The 23551-nt window shown below is 37.9% G+C and overlaps 1 pseudogene; it reads right to left on the minus strand.

The window, feature by feature from the left end:
• Positions 1-15799: 15799 nt before the first annotated feature.
• The window catches only part of LOC113184237 (T-complex protein 1 subunit zeta-like), a 57091-nt pseudogene continuing 49339 nt past the window's right edge, over positions 15800-23551 (minus strand).

Consider the following 23551-nt stretch of genomic DNA (forward strand, 5'->3'; position numbering starts at 1 on the left):
AATTGAAGGCTGAATGTTATCTTTGATATATGGATGTTAACCTACAACAAGAGGGGGAGAAGAGATGAAGAATAGAAGTCCATGAATTAGACAAAGGGGAATGAAGGGAAGGAATGGGAGAGAGGGATAGGAATACAGACATAACTGTCCTAGCCTTGTATTTGAATACATGAGCAATGTAACTCTGTATCATGTACAACAAAAAGAATTGGAATCTAATTAGAATAAGTCGTACTCCATGTATATAAAGTATGCTAAAATACAGTCCCTGTCATGTATAACTAAAAAAAAAAACAAATAAAAAATAAATAAAGATAATGGCACTTCTTGGGAACCAGCCCCGCCCCCAACAAAAAAGAAAAAAGCAAACACAAACAAGCAAATATAATTCCTCAAAACAAATCAGCAATATAAACAAAAAAGGAAGAAGCTAAGTTATCCATCTTCAGATGGCATGATCTTATACATCGAAATCCCTAAACACTCTGTAAAGAATCTCCCACAAATAGTCATCACACTTAAGAAAGTTGCAGGATACAAATTCAACATACAAAAATCTGTGGCACTTCTACACACTGTTAAGTAACTACGTGAAGAAGAAATGACACACAGAAAAAAAATAACATTTACAATGAAATTTTAAAAATTCTTAGAAATAATTTTAACAAGGTGTGAAAGATTTTAATACTAAACCATAAAATAAGTATTGATGAAATAAATCAAAGAAGACAGAAATAAATGAAAAGATGTTCTGTGTTCATGAATTGAATTATTATTGTTAAAATTTCCATATTACCCAAAGTGATGTACAGATTCAATCACTACCATAACTCCAATATCATTTTTTGCAGAATAGAAATACAATTGAAAAATGGTTAAGGAACTATTAAAGACCCTAAATATTAGCCAAAGGAATCTTAAGCAAACCAAACATACAAACAAACAAAAAAAGAAAACAAACCTGGAGACATCATACTATCTGAATGGAGAAACTAGAAATAAATCCACACATTTATAGCTAAATTATTATTGACAAACCTGCCAAAAACACACAATGGGGAAATGACTATTTCTTTAGTAGTTTGGGGTAAACTAGAATTATACACATAGAAGAAAGAAAATTGGACTCTCACAACATATACAAAACTTTAGTCAAAATAGATTAAAGGCTCAAATAGAGTACCCCAAACAGCAAAACAGCTAGAAGAAAGCCAAGGGTTAAAACTTCTTGATCCACACAATGATTATTTGCATATCACTCCAAAAGCACAAGCAAGAAAAGCAAAAATGGACAAATGGGTTTGTATCAAGCTGAAAATCTTCTGCACAGCAGAGTCAAACAAAATGCAACCTACAGAATAGAAGAATATATTTGCAAACCATTCACCTAATAAGAGGTTATTATCTGAATTATATAAGTAACTTAGACAACTCAATAGCAAGAAAAATTTTAAAAACCTGATTAAAAATGGACAAAGAACATGAATAGATATTTTTTCAAAAACAGACATACAAATTGTCAACAGGAATATTACAAAATGCTTAATGTCACTAGTTATTAGAGAAATGCAAATTAAAATAATGATGCAATATCATATCACACCTGTTAGAATGGCTATTATCCAAAAGTCTAAGGAGGGCTGGGAATTATAACCCAGAGGTAGAGCACTTGCCTACCATGCATAGGACCCTGAGTTTAATCTCCAGCACACAAAGATTAAAAATTAAGTAATATGTGGTGAGTTTGTGAAGAAGGGGTCTCTAATACACTGTTGATAGGATGTTATGGAAAACAAAATGAAGGTTTCTCAAAATTTAAGATAGAACTAAGTACAAAACTATCATATAATCCAGCAATACTACCCTGGGGTACATATCTAAAGGAAATGAAATTAGTATGTCAAAGAGGTATCTGCATTCCAAGTTTATTGTAACATTATTCACAATAGACAAGATATGAACTCAACCAAAGTATCCATTAATGAACGTATGGATAAAGAAAATATGAAAAAACACCCATACATGCAGTGGAATACTATACAGTCTAAAATGAAAGAAATCCTGTCACTTGGAACAACATGGACTAGCCTGCAGGACATTATGTTAAATGAAATAAGGCAGGCACAGAAAGACAAATACTATATAATCTCACTTTCTTGTAGAATCTTAAAAGGAATTCATAGAAGCAAAGAATAGAATGGAACTTTCCAGGGTCTGTGAGGGGAGTGGGGGAGATGTAAGATGAGGGTCAAAGAACACAAAGTGTTGGTTAGGCAGGATGAAAAAGTTCTGGAGATTTATTTATACAGCATGATTACTGCAGATGATAATAATAATAATAATAATAATATATGCTTGAAAATTGCTTAGGGAGTAGATCTCAATTTTTCAGCTTTACTGAGATACAATTGACAACAATTTAATGCATTTACTATATACAATGCCATTTTTTTGATATACCTATATATTCTGAAACGATTATCCTAAACCTGCTATTTAGCCTATCTAATACCTCCTAGTTGCTCTATTATTATTATTTTTGTGTGTATGTGTGTGGTAAGAACTTTTGAGATCTACTTTTCTTAACAAATTTCAAGTATTACATATAATACAATATTGTTGACTGTAGTCACCATGCTGTGTTCCCTAGGATTTATACATGTTATAATTGAAAACTAGTATACTTTGACCAACATATGCCCATGTCTCTGTTCCCCCAGCCCCTGATGATATTTTAAAAATTTTAATTCTGAGAGTGGACACTAAATACACTCACCACATACTAAATAATGTCACTATGTGAGGTGATATATATGCTAATTATCTTGATTGTGAGAATGATTTTACAATGCGTATGTATATCAAAACATCATGCTTTTACAATGTGAAATATACAATTATTTGTTAATTGTAACTGAATAAAGAAAAAAAAAACAAGATTCCAAAAAGACACAAAAACCTTAAGCAGCTCATGCTCAGTCCTTTCCCTATTAGTCTTCATTTCTCCCATTCCTACAAATATTTTCTTTTCTCCAAAGCTTTGATCTCAAATACATACTAAGAGGAAATAAGTGAATGGAAAGTAACATATGTAGAGCAGGTACTATGCCAGACATTCTCCCTGGTCTATTTTCTCCAATCCCTCAGCAAATTCTGTCCCTTCTTCCTTCCCAGTGTCTTCAGAATTCAGCCAATTCTCCCCATCTTCCTACCACCACCCTGGGCCAAGCCAGCACCATGTCCCTTTTAGATTACTGCTTTGGCTGCCCTAGGATGCCCTGCTTCCCTTTGTCTTCAGTTTAACCACAGGATGGGAACTAGTGGTTCATTTACAATAGAAGTCAGGCCACGCCTGCCTGCAATAAGAATCTGAGGAGGCTCCCACCACAGAGTAAATCACAAACCCCCTATATTGGGCTTAGAGGTCCTGCAAAATCTGCAGCCCTCCTATTTCTCTGACTTTATCCCCCAGAATCACTCCTTTGCCCACTCTGCTCCAGCCAGGTGGTGTCTTCCCTGTTGTGTGAAAAAGGCAAACAGGTATCTACCTCAGAACATTTGCACCTGCTCTTCTCTCTGCCAGAAAGGCTCTTCCATCAAGAACCTTCATGGTCATTTAGAGGTGTTGCTAATTACCTTATATAAAAATGAGTGCTTTGTAGCTCTTACCACCAGAGAATTTTGTATGTATTTATTTTCTGTTTCCTCACACTTGGCCTGCCCACTATTGTTTAATCTAAGAGGGTGGAAATATTGCTTATTCTGCACACTGCTGTGTTCCCAGCTGTTGGAAGAATGTTAGAAACAGAGTAGGTCTCAAACTGGCTATTTAACCTATAAATAGCTGTGGAATGAATGAATGAATCTGTACAAGCATAAAGAAAGGTAAACGTTTTCTCCTATTTTTACAAATGAGGTCAACATTGATCAGAAAGATACAGTACTCTGTGTACAGTCACACAACTACTAAGAGAAAGAAAAACCGACCCCAGGAAACTTTTGCAGTCAGGAAAGAAAAGACCTAGAACAATAGTGACAGAATGGTCTTACAAATGTATCATATATTATTGCCACATCTTCCCTAACATCTAGATTAATTTAAAAATCTTAATTAGGGTCAGGTAGTATATTACCCTGGAAGGACTGTTTCTAATGGAATTTCAGATGCATTGATGATTCTGCTGTGTGGCATCTTGGGGCAGGAAATAGCTATGCCCCTGGTCCTAGGATTAGACTTTCTGCTGTCTTCTACCTGTGAATTCTGGAAGAATAGATTATTAGTCAAACTCACTTGAATATAAAATCAGCTTATATGGCATTCCAGCTCTGAATCTTCTTTCATCTAGCTTTATAAAAAATATTTGCAGATGAACATTTTGTAGGCACCCTAAGTGATGGCTAATTTTGATTTTCAACTTGACTGGTTTCTTTGATGCTTGCCTAAGAAATTAGTAAAGCACTTCATTGTTTTAAATTTGTTCCCCCCCATTTTTATTGGTGCATTTAGTTGTACATGATGATGGGATTTGTTGATACATATTTACATGCATACAATATAAAAATAAATTTGTCCAATATCATTTCCTAGCACTCCCCCGTTCCTCCCTGCCTTTTAAACTCTTGATCCCTTTCTTCTACTGTTTTTTCTTTGATTTTCAGAAGATTCACCCCCACCTTTTGTTTCTATTTTCCTCTTTAGCTTTTGCATATGAGAGAAAATGTGTAGCCCTTGACTTTCTGAATTTGACTTACTTTGCTTAACATGGTGGTCTCTAGTTCCATCCATTTTCCTTCCGATGTCATAATTTCATTTTTCTTTATGGCTGAGAAAAAATTCCATTTTGTAGGAAAGATGGTGAAATGAATTGGACATAACTTTCCCATGTTCATATATGAATACACCACAGTGAAACTCTACGTAATGTACAACCACAAAAATGAGATCCTAATTAGAATAAGTTATATTCCAAGTATGTATAATATGCCAAAATATACTCTACTGGCCTGTATATGTAAAAGGAACAAATAAAAATATAAATAATAATAAATGCTGGAAGGCTGGGGATGTGGCTCAAGCGGTAGCGCGCTCATCTGGCATGCGTGCGGCCCGGGTTCGATCCTCAGCACCACAAACAACGATATTGTGTCCGCCGAGAACTAAAAAATAAATATTAAAAAAAAATTCTCTCTCTCTCTCTCTCCCTCTATCACTCTCTATTTAAAAAAAATAAATGAATAAATAATAAATGCTGGAGAGGATGTGGAGACCAAGGAATAATTTTACACTTATTGGTGGGAGTATACATTAGTACTACTACGATGAAAATCGGTTTGGAAGTTCCTCGAAAGACTGGAAGGGAACCACCATATGACCCAGCTATACCACTTTTTGGTATTTACCCTGAAGACTTAAAACCATCTTACTACAGTGATACATGCACGCCCATGTTTATAGCAGCACAATTAACAATAGCCAAACTATGGAAACAGCCTAGGTGTCCATCAATGGATGAATGAATAAAGAAAATGTGCTATATATACACAATAAATTACTCTTCGGGGTGTCTTGAGGGTGATTCCACAGATATTTGCCAGGTGGGACAGCAAACTAAGAGGAGAAGATTTGCTCTGAATGTGTGCAGCACTCTCCAATAGACCCAAATGGTAAAAAAAGTGAAAGAAAGAGGAAGCCCATACTTGCACGGAAGCTCTATTTTGCTGCCACCATCTCTGGAAATCAGACTCAGTTTCTTTAGTTTGTCAACAGGAACTCACACCAGAGACTCTCCAGGGAGCTTCTGGGCTTTCAATCTCAGACTGGAGCTACATCATTGGTCCCTCTTGCTTTGAGGCTCCGATTTCCTGGACTGAGCAGCTACTGGTTTCTATGACTCTCCAGCATGCAGACAATCATTATTGGACTATCCATCCTCTGAATGTGAAATGGATACATATGATTTGCTGGGGATATAGCTCATTGGTAGAACATTTGCCTAGCATGTGAAGGGCCCTGAGTTCTATCCCCAGGAATGAAAAAACAAAACAAACTCCTGACTATGTTGTATACCAGGAGTGGTTCTAGAGAAACAGAAGTGTAAGGATGGATTTCCTTAATTGTCTTTGTGGTTTCTTGAGTAAGTTTTCTAATTTGATTCAATCTAAAGTTGCTAAAGACTCTCCTTCTGGTACTATGAAGAGCACTACCATGCTTTCCATACATGAACTGTCTGAAGAGATATGCAGAGTAAAAGAATTTGAAACTCCTAATTCATTACTTGTGAGAAGCAAGGGATTCAGTGATTCTATACATGATACTTTTGAACAGTTTTGGAAAACCAAGAAATGTAATGATGTTGATTGGTTGCTTCTACCATCACTAGGAAAAACAATAGAGGAAAAGCATGACAAAACAATGATCAAAATGGTCTGGCTCGTGTAGACCTATTCAATAGATAAGATAGATAGTAAAACAGCGGCAAGCAGTCATGGCTTGAACCAGTTTTCAGACCCAGAACCCTTGAAGGGCAGAGGCCAGGTCCCCTTGAGGAAGTACTCTGATACACTAATGAACAGGTATACTGTTATCCCATCCTTTCCCCAAAGGGACCTAGGCTCTTTCACCAGAGTAACTATACATTGGAGGAAAAAGAAATAATCAGAACTTTTGGGGACTAATGCACATTGGCTCTGAACTGGCATCAATTCCAGAAGATCCAAAATGTCACTGTAGCCCTCAAATAAAAATAGAGACCTATGGAGACCAAGTATCAATGGGGGTTTTAGTCAAGGTCTGACTCACATTGGTTTGGTGTTCCCCTGAACCCAACCTGTGGCTGTTTCTCTAGTTGTTCCAGAATGCATAACTGGAATTGGTATACTTAGCATTTGACAGAATCCTCACATTATTTTGCTTCTCTGCATTTTTCTCTTCTTCTGTCTTTGCCTTCTCGGAATCTGCTCCTTCAACTGGACATGAAAAGTTATCAGCTATAGATTAAATAGAAGGTGGGAAGATTATTGAAGCCAGGCAGAACTTGAGCAGAAGATAAGAGAGGGGAGATGAGACTGGACTCTCTTGTTAATTCCTCTTCTACACTGTGTTCTCTCAATATTTCTGTGGCTCAAAAGGAGCTCCCCGGGACACCCAGGTGGAAGGGGTCTCCCTCCTGGAGAAGCGAGTCTACTCTGCCCTGGCTGCAGCAGTATGCAAGCTCCCCCAGACACCCAGGTGGGAGAGGTCTCCTGCCTGGAGGGGCGAGTCTTGAACTTCACATAGGGCAGGATGGTTGCTCATGCAGGGAAAATGTAGGGAACAGAAAACCATTCTGTCATATATCAACGATAGAAAATTATAGGTGATTTAAATTATATTTAAAATTTTTAACCAATGTTAACCTTAATTAAATTATAACAACTCAATTTAGTTGAAATAATTTTTTGTTTTTCAAGGAATATTTAATAAGGCAGATAACGTGCTTATCAAACATATAATTTTATGTTACTGTAAGTAAAAAAAAACATCCTGTTCACTGGGTAAAAATGACCTGCTTTATGCATGTACACTCGGTGCAATTAAAAACACTGTAATTATAATTTCACACCATAATTTGAATATGTGCCCCATCTTTTCTTTTTTTTTTTTTCATATGGAGAAAAACATTACTTGAACAATCATCTGAGGCTTGGACAAAAATCCACAGCTATATCCCTCAGGGTAATTCTATAGTCTTCAAGGGAAGAAGACACAAAGAAAGCTTAAATTTAACCCTTTAGAGAGGAAATTCCAGATCGCATGATCACATCCACCAGGAGAATGTTGGTGGCAATCATAGTACAGAAGCCAAGAAGCTGTTTCTTTACACGGTAGTTATCATATACATGTATTTCTGCTGCAAACATCCACTTCACCTGTGTTCAAGTCCAAGCCTTTAAGTAAGCTGACCCGATTGTGAATGTTCTACTTGAATCTTTTTATTTATTTATTTATTTTAGTTGTGAATGGACACAATGCTTTTTTTTTTTTTTAATGTGGTGCTGAGGATCGAACCCAGTGCCTCGCTCATGCTAGGCAAGCTCTCTACAACTGAGCTACAACCCCAGCCCCAAATCTTTGTTTTTTTGTTTTTGTTTTTGTTTTTTTTTTAGTTGTAGATAGACACAATTTCTTTATTTTATTTATTTTTTAATGTGTTGCTGAGGATCAAACCCAGTGCCTCCCTCAGACATGCTAGGCAAGCACTCTACCACTGAGCCACAACTGCTGCCCTTGAATCTTAACTAATTTTCTTAACGGACAAAACCAGAGTTCTGAGCAAGAACCTTGGGAATAGTGAGCAATGTATCAGCCTGGACTCCAAGTTGGGCCCTGCCCTTACATTGGGCTTGTATTTAATCACTGCTTTACGGCCACTTCCACTGCACCAGCACCTGCAACCAACCACACAGCCATCATCGATAGCATTTGTTTGAGGGGAGGTACTCTACAAGGGATTGAACTCAAGGGCACTTGACCACAGAGCCACATCCCCAGCCCTATTTTGTATTTTATTTAGAGACAGGGTCTCACTGAGTTGCTTCCCACCTTGCTAAATTCCTCAGGCTGGATTTGAATTTACTTTTGAACTCACCATCCTCCTGCCTAAACCTCCTGAGATGCTGGGATTACAGGTGTGTGCCACTGCGCCCAGCCCCATTTGCCGCAAACTGCCCGGCCCCGGGCCGGCTGAGTCCCGTTCCTGCTGCCGAGCACTGCCTGCGGCACCCCTGCTGAGCGATCCCCTGCTGAGCTGTCAGTGCGCACGGGCTTGCAATCTTGCAACCCGGTTGGGCACAAAAACACAAGCCAGTCAAACTGAGACAAAGTTTTATTTAGAGAGAGGCCGTGTGCGTCCCCTAACAAGTGGGTCCGCCACGTGTGTGTTCTACCTGAGCCGGGGGGGTTTCCTCTTCCCCCGGAACACCCTCCTACCATCCTTTCCCAACCAATGGGAACTCTCCCATTACAAGAGTGACATGAGTAACCTGAGTCCTGAAAATGGGCCCAGCTAGACAGCATGAGTCCAATTACCATATGAATGTGAATTGCTGGCTGGCAGTCAATAAAATCCAAAGGTGCCTGTATCAATATTTTTGCTGTGGCTCCTAACATCTGCCCCCTACTGTTTAAATAAACAACAGGCAAATGTGGCTAGGGACCGTGCCTGTTAGGTATGTCCAATTCACATATGGTTCTTACCCGTCATGGGAAAACTGACCTTATTGCGTCAGTCTCCTGGCTTAGGTTGATACCACTGTAACCGAATCATACCCGTCACTGACTACCGGTCCAGTATATAGCCATACCTGTGTAATAGGCCTATGCACCAGTGGGGGGGTGAGGTTCTTGCCTCACCTCTGTTGGCCCCCAAATTTAGACCATCACTAGCAGAAGGGAGAAAGACGCAGAATTGCCACGACACCAAGCCAATTGACGGCTCCTATGGAAACACTGGTGACACATCGGCTAAGATATTTAGCACTACCAGTTCGCTGTATCAACAAATAGAACACAATGTATACAGGTGATACATAGTCCAGACAAGTTGTGTAAGCAGTTCAAAGTGGAGGAGTCTATCAATATGTCCATTTCCTCCCAAGGTAAATTAAGTCCTTGATTGAGCAGTCTTATTGAGTTATTTTGATTGATGTATCAATTTATACAGTTTATAGTGATAGCTATCATAAAAGTTGTAGTTTGGTCTTAGTCTTCACCGGCACTGGGATGGAGATGGGAATTATGGCCATGTTGCTAAAGAGACATTATCCTGAACAGAATTATGAAATATAATGAAAAGGAAAGGTGAAAGTAAACAAACATATCTGTTAACCACCTTTAAAAACAAAATTTAATAACAGCTGTTTACCTAAAGTAAATTAAACCATATAAGTCACGTGACTAAATTTTTTTTTTTTTTTTTGAATACTTGTATCTATATATACATGAGCGCTCCTTATAAATGAAATATGGACATACACACATACAGACATACAACACAAAACAGCATACATAACATAGAACATATAAGACAATAGTAAATAAAGGCCTTGTAGCTATAGCTAGGTGAAATCTCCATTGCAATGTTTAAAAACTTTACAGTTAAAAAATAAATAAATAAATAAAACACAGTCAAAAAAAAAATAAAACTGATCAGAAAAACATTAACCTAGGTTTGTATGAGCTTAAAAAATAAGGTAAAATAAAATAAAATAAAATAGAACTTTATGATGTGGGAAAAATGCAAATAATAAAATAGATATTGAAAAAGGCACCGTGGTAAATCACTGTCGCAGATGCAAGAATAGCCAGGCTGGAACTCTGGATATCAGCTGTTATGGATTTGAGTCAAATCATCTTCTTTTTCTGTAGAAATTGTTTTAGTTAATCTCTCTGGAATCCAAATTGGTTGCTGTTCCTCCTGTGGAAAAACACAGACGGAGCCCCGACTCCAGACTATTACTGGGTCCAGACCTTTCCATTGTCCTGTTAGAATATCTTTCCAAAGTACCTTAGGCTTATGTACATTTTTCGGATACATATGTCTTTCCGCAGCACTAAGTCCTGATGAATCCAAATTTAGAAAGTTTAGAGTAAAAAGGGTTATTTTAAGTTTATCTTTGGGGGATATATACCCCTTACTAATTCCCTCCCTTTGCTTTAATAAGTACATTTTAATAGTTTGATGAGCTCTTTCAACTATGCCTTGTCCCTGTGGGTTGTATGGGATTCCTGTTATATGAGTAATGCCAAATGATGAGCAAAATTGTTTAAAAGACTTGGAGATGTAACCAGGACCGTTATCAGTTTTTAACTGTTTAGGAACACCCACAGTGGCAAAATTTTGTAAGCAATGAGCTATAACATCTTTAGTTTTTTCTCCGGGATGAAGGGAGCCCATCAAAAATCCAGAAGAAGTATCAACTGTAACATGTAAATATTTTAATTTTCCAAATTCTGGCAAGTGTGTGACGTCCATCTGCCAAATATGATTAGGTATCAGTCCTCTAGGATTGACTCCAAGATTAACTTGTGGCAAAAATGTCACACAATTTTGACATTGTTTTATTATATGTCTGGCTTGTTCTTTAGTTATTTTAAAACGTTTTTGTAAAGTATTAGCATTGACATGGAACCTTTTATGAAAATTTATAGCTTCTTCTATTGTGGAGAAAATATGTATGTCATGTGTAGATTTATCTGCTAGTTCATTACCCAAACTAAGGGCTCCAGGCAATCCTGTATGTGCTCTGATATGTCCTATAAAGAATGGATCCTTTCTATCCCAGATTAGACTCTGTATAGCAGAAAACAAAGAGAAAACAGTAGAGGAAGGAGAAATCCTACCAGCATCTTCAAGAGATACGATAGCATTAACTACATACTGACTATCAGAAAATAAATTAAATGTAGAATCTTTGAACATCATAAAAGCTTGCAATACTGCATTGAGCTCTACCTTTTGAGCTGATTGTTTGGGTACTAAAAATGTAAAAGTTTGATCAGGAGTAACTACTGCTGCTGTACCATTATTTGACCCATCAGTGAATATATTTGGAGCATTTATGATAGGGGTTTTTCTTGTCATTTTTGGAAAAACTACAGGATGTTTAGACCAAAAGGACAACAAAGGATTAGATGGCAAGTGATTATCAAATGCAACACTAGATTTACACATGATTATTGCCCAAGTATTTAACTCATTAGCTAACTCATCAATTTGATCCATAGTATATGGAGTAATAATTTTATTGGGAGAAATCCCAAACACTCCTTTTGCTGCCTTTATTCCTTTGAGTATTAATTGCCCTACAGCCTCAGGATATCTAGTAAGAATAGTATTAGGAGAATAAGACAAATGTATCCATAATAATGGACCTTCTTGCCAAAATACCCCTGTAGGAATATTTTTTGTCGGTAGTACAATAAATAATAAAGGCAAACTTATATCAATTCTATCCAAATGCATATTTTCCATATATGTTTCAATGATTTTTAATGCCTTTCTAGCTTCAGGCGTTAACATGCGGGGTGAATTTGGATCTGATGGACCTTTTAAAATATCAAATAAAGGTCCTAATTCTCCTGTTGGTATGCCTAGATAAGGCCTTATCCAATTTATATCTCCCAATAACTTTTGAAAGTCATTAAGTGATTTGAGTTGATCTACTCGTATTTGAATTTTTGGTGGACGGACCATGGTTGAGGATAATAGAACTCCTAAATAATTAATTGGAAGATTTAATTGTACTTTATCTATTGCTATCTCTAGATTATAATTTTTTAATAAGTTTGTAAGCGTGGCATAACATTCTAGCAATGTGTTTTTATCTTTATGTGCCATTAACACATCATCCATATAGTGAAATATCTGTAGTTCAGGGTTTTGAATTCTAAGTGGCTGGATTGCTTTATCAACATAAATTTGGCACAAAGTTGGGCTGTTAGCCATCCCTTGAGGGAGTACTTTCCATTCATATCTCTGATCAGGACCTTCATGATTCAGTGCAGGGATAGTAAATGCAAAATGCGGACTATCCTCGGGGTGAATTGGAATTGAGAAGAAACAATCTTTAATATCTATAGCTAGAACATGCCACGTTTTTGGTAAAGCAGACAGTTGGGGAATCCCTGATTGAGCAGGTCCCATAATAACCATCTCATTATTAATGGCTCTTAAATCTTGTAATAATCTCCATTTACCAGATTTCTTTTTAATAACAAAAATGGGAGTATTATGGGGAGATACGGAAGGTTGTATATGTCCTTCCGCTAATTGCTGTTTGACCAGATCATGGGCTACTTGTATCTTTTCTTTAGTTAGGGGCCACTGAGGAACCCACACTGGTCTTTCTGATTTCCAAGTAATTTTGATTGTCTCAGTGGCCCTTTTTGAAAACCCAATCCATGTTTATCTATCTCTTGATCTACTTGAATTGGTGCTGTTATATCTTGTTCTTGATCTCTTAATCTCTTTTCTTTTCTAAAGCCTTGTTTTGCCCTAGTAGTGGGCGCGTTAGGATTGACGTTATTTGTTAATGTCAATCCTAATTGATCTAGGACGTCTCGTCCCCATAAATTTATGGGGAGATGGTCCAATACATAGGGCTGTATAGTTCCTTCACATCCTTCAGGATCCCTCCAATCTAATACCATTGCACTTCTATGGGGATTAGTTGCCACTCCTAGGCCTCTAAGCGTTTGGGTCGCTTGCTGTAATGGCCAATGTTTAGGCCATTCCTGGCGAGATATGATGCTGAGGTCAGCGCCTGTGTCCAGCAGTCCATTAAAATCATGCCCTTGAATATTTAATTTTAGCATAGGGCGAGAATCTAAATTTAAAGATAGCATAGCCCAATCTACACCTGTGGAGCCTAATCCCTTGGAACCTCTTTCTACATTACAACTGGAAAATTTATCATGTAGGCTTGGTATTATTAATAACTGTGCTATTCTATCTCCTGATGAAATTACTGATATACCTCTTGGAGAACTAGCTATGATTTTTATTTCACCCTCATAATCGGGATCAATTACCCCAGGACTTATCATAAGCCCTTTAAGTGTAGAAGAACTGCGTCCTAATAATAAGCCTACTGTTCCCTGGGGAAGAGGTCCTTTTACTCCTGTGGGAATGATTTGAACTCCCATCTCTGGAGTTAATACTGCTCTGGCAGAGGCACAGATGTCCAACCCTGCGCTCCCTCTAGTCTGTCTGATGAGGGATCTGATGGATAATGCGTCCTGGGCACCACCTTGATGGTGCTGCTGGGTTCCTCCATTGCCCCGTATATTTGTGGTTTTGGGCCCCGGGGCATTGGGCCCTCCAATTCGTTTTTTGACAACGGGGCCTGATGCCTTTCTCCACGATATCGTGGGTAGACACTTGGTCTTTGTCCATTTTTTGATAACGGAATACCCTCTATGGTGGTTTGAGAATGGCATTCATTAGCCCAATGTCTCCCTCTATGGCATCGTGGGCAAATACCCGGGATTCTACTCTTTTGATACCTAGCTTTGTTAAACCCTCCTCCTATGGGGCAATTTCTTTTAAAATGCCCTTCTTGATTGCAATTATAGCATGTTTTTGGCTTGGTACTTAAAGCCTGTTTTACTTCAGCTGCCATGACTTGTCCTTGTTCATTAATGTCTCTACATAATTTAATATATGTGTTTAAATCTTCCTGTTTCCACGGTCTAATGACCTCTTTGCAGCAACGATTTGCTTGATCGTAAGCCAGCTGTTTTATAAATGGCATTGCCTGTTCTGTATTTTCAAATGTCTCAGAGGCTGCTTCAATAAGTCTAGCTACAAAGTCAGCGTAGGGCTCATTAACTCCTTGTATTATCTTAGATAGTTGACCTTGAAAATCCCCTTGTCCCTTTAAAGTTTTCCATGCCTTAATTGCATTTATAGCGACCTGAGCGTATACGCCAGGATCATATCTGAGCTGTTGCATCTGTTCTTGAAACTCCTCTTTTCCCAGTAACATCTTCAGGTCTCGTTCAGGGTAACCTGCTTCTGCATTTCGCCTAGCTGTCTCCTTGCAAAATTCCTCATTGGCAATTTTCCATAATAAATACTGTCCTCTATTTAGCACAGAATTACACACGTTAGCCCAATCTGCTGGTGTTAAGTTCCAGCCGGTAATAGATTCGACCATACTGACTGTGAAGGGAGCGGCCGGGCCGTAGGCTGCTACAGCTTCCTTTAATTGCTTTATTATTTTGAAATCTAAGGCACGGTAAACTCGTTCTTTTTCTTCTCCCTGCTCAACTACAGGGCATGCTAGTTTTTGGGGTCCCGCCTCAGGATTCCGTTCATCATCTATGGAGGCAGGTAAAGCTGTTGGTTGAACTATGCCCTCTGGTGGTGGAACGGAGTTAGTAGCAGCCTCCCTATCTGACGACCGTTTTTTCCCTGAGCTTGCCTTGTTCAAATTTTCTTCTATCTGACTAGCTTGAGAGACCTTTTGTTTTGCTTGACCTAATATGTTTTCTGCCATGGCTTGGACCTCTAACAATTTACTTAACAGTTTTTCGGTTTGTTTTTTACTAGATTCTAATCTACTATAAAGGTAACGTAACCCAATAAGATAGGATAGAAGAAAGCCAAAACAGAATGAAACAGAAACGGAGAGGAGGAAAATGATTATGTCAATTTTCTCTCTCTCAGGGCCGAATAACTTCAAACCTTGAGTCAGCCATTTATCCCAACTCGTCTGGAAAAATTGTAAGGCTAGAGAGCCTGAAATAAGAGCAGAATAAATCAAAACAGAAATACCCATTCTGTCGCCTTTCCTTAGGGGCGAGTGATATTACTCACCTTTAAGTTTTGGGCGTTCCCAGTACAGGGCCACCAAAATGCCGCAAACTGCCCGGCCCCGGGCCGGCTGAGTCCCGTTCCTGCTGCCGAGCACTGCCTGCGGCACCCCTGCTGAGCGATCCCCTGCTGAGCTGTCAGTGCACACGGGCTTGCAATCTTGCAACCCGGTTGGGCACAAAAACACAAGCCAGTCAAACTGAGACAAAGTTTTATTTAGAGAGAGGCCGTGTGCGTCCCCTAACAAGTGGGTCCGCCACGTGTGTGTTCTACCTGAGCCGGGGGGGTTTCCTCTTCCCCCGGAACACCCTCCTACCATCCTTTCCCAACCAATGGGAACTCTCCCATTACAAGAGTGACATGAGTAACCTGAGTCCTGAAAATGGGCCCAGCTAGACAGCATGAGTCCAATTACCATATGAATGTGAATTGCTGGCTGGCAGTCAATAAAATCCAAAGGTGCCTGTATCAATATTTTTGCTGTGGCTCCTAACACCATTGATAGCATTTTTGACCACCCTCAAGCCATCTCATATTGCACCTTTGATTTGAGTGTGTGCTTATTTGGTCCTTTGACTAATAAAGTGACAGAACAGGAATTGTTACATTTCTCAATAAAGGTGAACTTCTCTACTCCCAAAGTATGCTCATAGACAAGTTCTGCATGTCCCAAGCAGTTAGGATTTAGGTCATTAAGAGAATTCAAAACTACCCCACTGCAAGCAAGAGTCAGCCCTTCCATATTTCTCCATTTAGCTCTGCACAGAGCTACTATGCCTTTTTTGCAAGAGCAACCAAAGAAAATGGGTCAGTTCCCTTTTGGTTAATAACAACAACGCCTTTATCTGAGTCATCACAGACTTTCTTTTTCACTTCTACTATTTTTTTACTCTATTTTCAATAAATTTTCTTTCAGCTTTTACTAGTTTCTCTCTCTCTCTTCTGTACTCTTGTAAAAAGAAAGAAAGAAAAAGAAAAAGAAAAGCCAAAATTCCCTTCTTTTTTTTTTTTTCAAACTCCAGTGACACATTGCATGTGAGAATGTATGCATTCTCAACTCTCTTCTTTATGTCAGTGTGGCAGGCCCCCTGGTCCTAAACCAGCCCTATGATTAAGCTTGTATCAGTTTCATATTTATATTTTATATCCATGATCTCAACCATGAATAGGTCAATAGTCTCATCTTTTTTTTTCCCAATGGTCAAAATGGAATGCACTACAACTTCTGTTAGGACATCTGCCAAGTTCAGCAGCAACTTTTGAATGGAGAGATGCTCTGGCCCCATCTATAAGTGTCTCCCTGTCCATCTCTCTGCTTACTTTCATTTGCTCCAAAAACTCAGAAATGTAAAGATCTGCCTGTTTGAGCCGCTCTATGATGACAAGGACGTGGTACCCTCACCAGTGATGTCATCCTGGGAAAGTTATGCTCAATCCATTCTACTATCTTTACCATTCCCATCCTACCTCCTTTCCCCCATTCCACCCTGTCCCAATCACACAAACCTCTACTACTCCCTCCCCCTGCATGTTGTGAGGTAGCATCCTCATATGTTTCTAATGAATTCCTTTTCTAGTACCTATATAAAAGGATTAGCCATGAATGGAAACAGAAGTGTTATGTGCAGTTATTGCATTTCCATGGGCTTTTAATGGAACTATTTAGAGGAGTCTTGGTGCTGGGGGATGTATTATACAGACATAACCCAAGCAGACTGTGACTCTTCTAACCTAACATGGTGAAAGGAAGATACTGGTGCACTTGTTTTGATGGCTTTTTGACCTTTTGGGACTTCTTTAGTTAGTTGGACTGCTGCTGATAGGCACCTACTGAAAGCACAGAACATACAGACCATGGAGCAGAAGGATGCCTGGAGCTTGACCACAAGTTGGTCAGCATATTTGAATGAAGGGGTTTCCTGCAGTTAGGCCTCAATCCAGGAAATACAATAGTGGGAAATGATGATAGTAGAGGTTGATATTTCGTGAGCATTCTCTGCATTCCAGGCACTGGCCCAAAAATATTTTTTATTTTACCTTATTTATTTCTCATAAAAACTTAGAAGGAAATATAGAGAGGATAAATAGCTTGCTCAAAGTTACTTAGCTGGTAAATACCAAGCATGAGGTTGGAAATCCAAATATTACTCTGTATATATGCTTGCCACCAGCTGACTACTACCTCTCTGATAGTCAGGACTTGAACATCTGTGCAGAATCTAGACAGGAGTCAGGTGCCACGGAGGCGCTCTGGACTCTGTTTCTCAGTTTCCGCTCCAGGCACCTGAGGCCTCAGCCTGCTGTCTAATGCTTTTCTGCCACATAGAGTCATCTCTTTCCTAATCAAATGTTTTTTTTTTTTTTTTCTGATGTCTGTAAGTAGAGATTTAGAAATAAACCTAGCTGGAAGGGCTCAGAACTTGGAGCTCCATAGTAAAGTCTCAAGGTATAGAAAATTGCCTATTTAGAAGTAGTTTCGATTTCCAGCTCAGCAACAGATACCTGGACCTCAGAGGAGGAGATGCTGATCCATTGGGTCAGGTATGGAGACATATAACTTTATGTATGTGTAAAAAATTTTTTCCAAATAACTTTGATATCCATCTGAGGTTTAAAAATTCATAAAATAGACTCTGGAGAAAGCAAATTATTCTGGGGGAAAAAGAAAAGAAAATCATCACAGTGTATTTATGTTCATTAGATAAAGTGATAGAGCACTTCAATCACTTAATCCTGGAGCACAGGAGGAAAGAAACAGGCGCTAGAGCAGTTTACTCTCCAAGCCTTATGTTTAATTAAGAGTCCTGAATAGTTTTCTGTTAGCACATAATTGACATCTCACAAGCACCCTATAGTATGGTTTATATGCTGTTATTAAGCAGATGAGCACAGAGGGTACACATCTAACTCTGCCCAAAGAGTTCCCAGGAGATGACCTTTATACAGAAGTCATAAATATAATGAGTCCTTCCTTACCTGGACACAAAACTTGGGAAATTTTAGAACCTGAGTGTGAAGAAGTGTGTTTTAATTATTATTATTTTTATTTTTTATTTTTATTTTTATTTTTTTTTAGGTATTGTGAATTGAAACCAGGGCTGATTAAAATTCAGCCACTACCACAGCCCTTTTTATTTTTTTTTTTTTTGTTTTGAGACAGGGTCTCACTATGTTTCTTAGAACCTTGCTAGGTTACTGAGGCTAGCCTTAGACTTGAACTCCTCCTGCCTCAGCCTCCAAAGTTGCTGGGATTACAGGTGTGTGTCACCATGCTTGGCTAAGAAGTTCATTTTGGAAGAAATCATACAGCTCAGTGAACCAGCTCCTTTTGTTCCATTTGGCTAAGATTCCATTCCATGGACCACAATGCAAATCACCTTCCACACTTTATACTTCCCCACCTTAGCTGCTCTTCAGTCAATTCCTCAGGTGAAAGCTTACAACAAGAAATTAAAACCGGAGTTGCGACAGACTCACTGGTGTACTTTTATTCATCTTTTGTATATGTTAGCTTCATTCCATTATGAATTGCATTTGCCATTCTTAGTTGCTGATTGAGTTATCAGATATTTGACACATGAACACAGTTCAAAAAGATAAAATCATACATATATTCTCACCTCCCATTTTAATGAGGTAATGTCTCACCCTATTTGCTCAGGTTGTTTTCTTTATGAAGGAATATCCTGCCTCTAGCATCTTTAAATGTTTATTAGGGAAAATGCTTTGCAAATACTGATTTTACCCTGACAAAAATAACATTCCTTAAGAACTGCAAGAGACCTTAGGGATCATACACTCCAACTTCTTTTGACAACTGAGTGCTGAAGATTCTAGAAAATAGGCAGGGTTTGGGAACATGGTAGAGGTGGCCACTTGACAGTGCTGGTTTTCCTATTGCTAATTGGCTTCTGTGCTTTATCAGCAGTGGTCGCAGTGTTAGGAAGGGGATAAGGCTCCCATGTTGATCTTTAGAGTGTGTCATATCTTTTGGCCCTGTCTATACATCTTCATTCCCATAGCTGCTGGTTAATTCTTGACCCTACTAACCTGGACAATAGCAGTAGCTTCTTTTAGACCTTCCTGCCTTCTAACTTATACATTCCTCCCCTTAGTATCATCAAATCTATTTTGAAATCCCTGATGTACACATATCCATGTGAGTTTTCTTAAGAGGTACACAAAAGAAGAAGAGGAACTGGAGTCTGATTAACAAAATCATGAGCATGACCATAAACATAATCCCTAGCATTTATTGAGGGTTTACCATGTGCCAGAATTTGTCCTGTGAGGTTCATGTAAATTATCTCATTAAATTATCATAGCACCTCTACGATACAGTTAATATAATCATCTTTATTTTAGAGATGAAGAAGTATAAGCACTGAAAGAACAGATGATTTGTTCAAGTTTCTCAGCTGCTGTGTTGCAGAGCTAAGTTTTGGTCTTGGGTCATTTGCTTCCAAAGGCTGTGTTGTTCACCACTATGTTGGGTTTTGATGGCCAGAAATGAAAGAGCAAGCTCATTTGGGAGTTCCATATTTTTGTTATTCCTTAATAAGTAGTATACTCTGTCAGATTCTTTGTCAGTCTTTTGCGTCTTTTCTGTGACTTCTGTTTGGAAATTATTTTGAAATTGAATTATGTGTAGCACCAATATATTTCTCCATCAGTGCAATGTCATAAAGAGTAGTTACATTTCCAGACCAATCTGTTATCTATTTAAGCTATTATATAAATCCTCTCATTTGTGATTAAAATAGAAGAGAAAGTATAATGCCAGAATACAGCTAATAAAAATGAAAAAGAAAAAAAAAACGAATGCCAAATGTTATTGTATTTTAATCTGAAACAATAGTGCTTGAAGGAAAGGAGGATGAGAGAGGAGATAGAAACTTTGAGATTTTATATCATGTGTAAATACTTTCAACAGCTTGGGAGTTAGTTGCTTATTTTATCCAATTGCATTTCAAATTTAAAGATTTTGCTTTGATTTGATATAGTTGTATGGGTATAATGTTTTTGAACTTTGAGCAGTCCAAAATAATAAGAACTTTTGGTTACCCCTTTAGTAATCCATTTCCTTCTGCCATTAACACAATCCAATATGGCGGATGGAAGGAAAAGTGTGCAACCAGCTAGAAGAAGCTGATATTTCCAAGGGGCATTTGTAATTTAGCAAGTACTTTGTCTTTCTCTGATATAAAGTATATTCTTTCAGGTTTGAAATGGATTAGCCATGCTTTTGAGAAAATGACATTAAAATCCTTTCATAGAATACAAAAGCAAATGCTTTGGGTAATTATTTTTTTCACAAATAGCATTATCCTTTCTCTTTTCTTTATTTTCAGGCCACTGCTGAGGTACCTCTGCAGGGCCTCTTCTTTTAAATCTAGTTACTCCTGAGCTCTTATTATAGGGGAATGTAAAGAGAGTTGCAAGAATGGTTTCAGATAAACTGCTGTGAATTGTGCCTGGGACAAGTTTGCCCTGCCCGGTTGCTTAGGCTCTGCCCTGTTCCCATTCCACTTTCTTATATTTTGTTTCTTTGTTTCATGACACAGTTAGTCACTGGGGTGGAAGTAAGTTTTTTAGCCCCTGTAACAGAAATTTTGCTTCCTTATTATCCATGGAACTGGAGTTTCAACTCAACCTTGGCTGCAGGCAGGAAGAAGTCTTGGATTTGACATTGCTAAGGGAGTTAGAAACATTGTTATTTTCAAAACATGTCACAAGGTCATTGATTAAACACTAAAGCAAGTAACTCAAACTGAATCAGTTTGAGAGAACCCTCCCTCGTCTTGGACTCCCATTTTGGCCCACATTAAATACATTTGATTTAAAGCTTACTGAAAAGTAAGGGTTCCAATCTCAATAGTCAGCACCACAGATAATAACATAATTTTCTCCAGTTTGTAAAAGGAGGAATAATGGACCTGAAAAAATTGGATTACTTTTACTTTCTTTGCCTAGCAAATGATATTGGCAAAATTGATTTAAGATACCTAGTATTTGAAGTGTTTGTGGTATAATGCTTTGTAAACCCTGCTTAAGTGATTCTCTTTGAAGTTAGTCCTGGAATTGCTTTGTTCTTTGGAGATGCCGAGATAAGCTCCTAAATGGACATCTATTCACCAGAGGATATGACATCTAACTTGCCTAAAGTTCTCAGAGACATGATAAATACCGTGACATCCTATTTATTTTTATTTTCTACTTAGAACTGCAACTCTGAAATATTCCTGTGAAACTAACTGTTCAGTTGCATCACCCAATTCAAATCAGTGGATGCAAAGCTTTTTCTCCTGATTTCTAGATTTATAGGTCCCAAGTGAACTGAAATTGATGATTTTTTTTCTGCCAAATTGCAGTTTGAAGAAGGTACTTTTGAAATTTTGTAAAGTAACATTGCAGAGAAGTTCCTTCTGGTCTTTTTCTTAGGATATGGTAAGCCATTGAGGAAAACATGGCCGGGATATCCTTTTACTGGATAAATACTAAAATATCCTAATTTCACACTGATGTTCTTGAAAATTTCTATAATTTATATACAAGAAACTTGAAAAACACTAAATATGCTAACTTTTCCTCTAGTATGGATTGGACATAGGATTAAACATGACCATATTTAAAGTCATTCAAAGTATATTTTATTAGTAGAAGTAAAATTAGAAAAGACTATTTTCTTCTTTCTTTCTTTTCTTTTCCTTTTTTTTTTTTTTTTGCTACAGGGGATTGAACTCAGCAATACTCAACCACTGAGCCATAACTGCAGCCCTATTTTGAATGTTATTTAGAGACAGGGTCCCACTGAGTTACTTAGTGCCTCACAGTTGCTGAGGCTGGCTTTGAACTTGTGATTTTCCTCTCAGCCTCCAATGCTTCTGGGATTATAGGTGTGCTTTCTTTCTTATATCTAATTTGCTAGTAATGATAGAGGATGAAATGTAACTTTTAGATAACATAAAAGAAGTTTAATGAAAAATATTTTCAATAATATTTCACTACTTTCCTCTAAAACTATTCCATTAATACTCACTAGAGAAGCCACTTAAAGAAAGAAACTTGCTTCAGGGAGCTTTTGTCATAGAGTGAAAGTGGTTCTGGTGGGTTGGGTAGTGTGAGTCCTGTTCATAATGAGAATATCTGGAGGCAGAGACACAAGGATGTATGTTGGTGAGTAGCTCAGCAGGGACACATCTGGTTAGCAACATCACATTAATTTTCTCAGGGAAAAGTGGAAAAAATATGTAAAGGCAGTATAAATTTGCAAGATAGAAATGTGAAGAGGAAAGATGCACATTCAGAATCAGGATGGTCTCTAAACCATGTGGCCTAGCAGTTTCAGAATGGTCTGACATCTCTGAACCTGTCTTTCCCACTGTAAATACAGGCAGCAGCCATTTGCTGTGAAAATGAAATGAGACACTTTCTATGAAAAGCCTTTATACTTTCTAAAATCCCATTCCTTTGCAGGATGCCTTCTAACTTTTGTCAGATACTAATTTATTTAATGAGTTCATTTTTTTTTAAAAAAAGTGTAGCTTTTAGATGAATAATGAGAGGTTTACAGAATTGAGGCCTGAGATATGAGTACATATGTATAAGGATGACACCCAGCAGCCATCGTTACCTGTACTCCACCATGCTCTCCACATGAAAATATGAGGACAATTAGCCCCAGGGAGATGAGGATGAAGCTAGACTGTGCCATTGGTTAACTGTGTGATGTTGGGATAATTGCTGGACTTCTTTGAGACTTTTTCTATTCTTTCTAGAGGTATAACCATACTTTTATTTCAGGTTATTTTGATGATTGACTAAAAACTATGTACTTCATATGCAACGTTTAGCAGACAAAAACAGCCCATGCATATAAGACTCACTATGTATCAGCATGGTTCTAAATACCTTAAGGATATTAACTCATTGAATTTTCATATCACAACAGGCCAACAATATTTTAACCACTATTTTACAGATGTAAAAATGTAGGCACAGATATTAAGTTGCTCAGCATCAGGTGTTTAACTATTACACCATTTTGGTACTGTGGTCTTTCTATTAAGGAATCCAAAGGTTAGACTTATGAAACATGTTTTTAGAACACTAATGCCTTTCTCATATACAAAATATCTTGAATTTTGCAGAAACTTTTTGCTGAAATTTTCTTAACATAATGATTTAGAATAGCA

Source organism: Urocitellus parryii, chromosome 1 (assembly GCF_045843805.1).
Source record: "Urocitellus parryii isolate mUroPar1 chromosome 1, mUroPar1.hap1, whole genome shotgun sequence".
Taxonomy (NCBI): domain Eukaryota; kingdom Metazoa; phylum Chordata; class Mammalia; order Rodentia; family Sciuridae; genus Urocitellus; species Urocitellus parryii.